This window comes from Pteropus vampyrus, unplaced genomic scaffold, assembly GCF_000151845.1.
Source record: "Pteropus vampyrus isolate Shadow unplaced genomic scaffold, Pvam_2.0 Scaffold52, whole genome shotgun sequence".
NCBI lineage: Eukaryota > Metazoa > Chordata > Mammalia > Chiroptera > Pteropodidae > Pteropus > Pteropus vampyrus.
In genome coordinates, this window is record NW_011888833.1 from 1934932 (window position 1) to 1937895 (window position 2964).

Genomic DNA, 2964 nt, shown 5'->3' on the forward strand with positions numbered 1-2964 from the left:
TTTTTCAAAATGAAAAAAGCTTCCCAGGTTCCCCCCCAGCTCCCACCCCGCTTCCCGGCGGCCCCAGGAGTGGCTTTGGGACTTGCTTGTACTCGACGGCATGTGGCAGCGGTAACACTGCATGCGTGACTCAGGCGGGGCCAGGAAACTGCATGCGTGTCCGAGTCTCTCTCCAAAACCTCCCACTAGAGACCCCGTCACCACACGTGGAGAAGCTCGAGCCACACGGAGAGGCCACGTGTAGGTGCCTCTAGTGACGGTCCCCAGCTGGGACCGGCCTTTGAGTCATTCAGTTCAGGCACCAGATGACTCCAGCCTTCAGCCATTTTCCCAGCTGAGGCCCCAACGTGGTAGAACAGAGAAGCCACCCCGGCTGTGCCCCGTCCAAATTCCTGACCAGAATCCCTGAGGATAGTAAAATGGTTGTTTCATACCATTAAGTTTGGAGCTGCTCGTCACAAAACCAGAACGAATGTGTGCTAAACATCTCCAGCAGGCCCCAGACCAAACTCCCAAATGTCTTCCCTCAGTTCCCCGTCTTCCCTGTCCCCACACCCTCCAAAGCCCCTTTGATTGAGAATAACCTCTCTCGATCCCGTGGAATATCCTGTCAGCGCTGGGCCAAAATCTCGACAGCCATTTTGACTTCTCTCTTCCTTCATTACTGCACGCCCTGTCAATCGGGACACCCAGGGGGCTCTCCCTTTAACACATATTCTGAGTCCCATCCGGTCACACCCTCTTCCACTGTCACCAGCGTCCAGATCGCCATCATCTTTCACTGAGGTCCTGCGAGAGCTTCCGAGCTGGCAGCCCAACTGCTCCTTTCTGATGTCGTATCAAGTCCTTCCCATGCTCCGAACCCTCCCGCAGCTTCTCCTCTGGGAGTAAACGCCAAAGTGGTCTTGGAACCACCCCCAAGACGCCACCCCGTCCCGTCACCTTCCCGCCTCCTCCTGACTCTGCTCCAGCCACGCAGCCTTCCTGCCATTCCTCAAACGCTCCGGGCGCGCCCCAGGCCTGGAGCTCTTCGCCCGCAGGTACATACAGGGCTGGCGCCTTCACTTCAAGTCCCTGCTCCGACACCCCGAGTCTCAGTGAGCCCCGCCACACACTGCCATCTGCGATTCGGCCACTCCCACCGGACTGCTCACGCCCAGAGCTGCAAGATGAATCACAGCACGGCCAGCTAAATTTGAATTTTAGATCATTTTTAACATAAACATGCCCCATGCAATATTGGAGACCTATCTATACTAAAAACAAAAAAAAAATTAGCCGTTGCTTACCTGAAATTCAAATTCAACTGTGCTCTATATTTTTAGATGCTAAACCTAGCAACCCTCCCCACGCCCTGTACCCGACTTTTCTATCATCGTTATCAACTTAACGTACTGTGTAACTAGCCCATCCTTTTGCCAGAGTTAAAGCTCTGTAGAGACGTTTTTGTCTGTCGAGGTCAGTGTTGTACGCTGGTTCCTAGAACAAAGGCACTGAAAGCTTAATGATGGACGAGGGGACCCCAGTTCATCGGGCTGCGGGGCTGGCCAGACAGGTGGTTGGCCCGCGCTCACGGAGCTCAGGCGGCAGGTCAGTACCTGGATGCAGGTGGTCTCTCCCTGGTGAGCTGGTTTAACCACCAGGCGCGCTGTTTTAAACACATTTTAAGAATGTGCATTTTTTACCATTTTCTTTCCTGGCCTCCTACTCCCTCCCCTTTTATAGCAGGATATTTTACAGCTGTGTCTCAAACTGTACACTTGCTCAAAGAGGAAGAGTAAAAAAACCTGTTTTTCACCATTCTGAGCACGAAAAAAAATAATATAGCCACCGTGTGTCCGTGTGGTAGAACGCATAGGATGTCACACCGGCCCGGCTTCAGAGTATTTTTAATGTTTTCTCCTAAGAAACTTGAACCCGAAAGATCCCCAAACACATCTCCATTCTGAGCAGACTGACCTCCCTCCCTTCTCCCCCGCGAACCTGCCATCGTCATTTTGATGTGCATCTGATTCCACGGATTTCCTTCCAGGTCCTTCTGCACCGAAGACCTTCTACGCTCCCTCTCCCCTTCTCTGATGCTCGCCAGCTCCTTCAGCCGAAGTCGCCCCTCTAACCTCTGGTGACCCTTCGCCTAAGCCGACAGTCCCTTTTTATTCCGTATCGTAGTGTGTTCGATTTTTCACTTCAAATGTACAGGGAAAAAAAACATAATAAACACCTGGTATACCCAGAAGCAACAAACGTTAACAGTTTGCCATACTTTCTTTATCTGCCCTGATCTTCTGAACAACGTTTCCGAAAGACTTGGGAGAAAAGGGACACCCTTCACCTACACAGTAAATTACTGAAGTGACATGTCACCCCGCATCCCGTCACACGAGGTCTTCCCTCCTGAAGCCATGTGCTATACAGAGGTGTCTGGGTATGACTAAACGTTTTATAAATAGTAAGAACTCACATTTGCACTTTTATTGCCTAGGATAGACCGCGGTAGGCGTGTAAACCCTTTTCCCGTTCAGAAAAAAAAAAGTGCAGCTCGCTGCCCGCGTCCCCGGAACGTCACGCACAGGGATGCCACGTTTCCTAGGGCTTGACGTTTTCAGAGACCGGGAATTGCGTTATTTTGTAAACGGAAACACCACGACTAAAAACAGAATGCTATAAATAGAATGATGTCATTTGTCCCCAGTGACTATCGATGTACTAGAGCGATGCAGAAATAGCAAAAGCGAGATATTTCGTGGCGAACTTTGAGGGTGAGGTGAGGACTGCGATCCGCGAATGACCTCGGGGCGAACGAGCCATGGGTTATCAGATACCTGACGATCAAGATCCGCCACCATTTTACCCAAAGACCAAAAATTCCTCCAAGACGCACAGGAAACAACATTAAGCCTTTTAAAGTCCCGTCGGTCGACAAACAGCGTCTTGTTAAATGAACTGGTAACAAACGAACAAGGC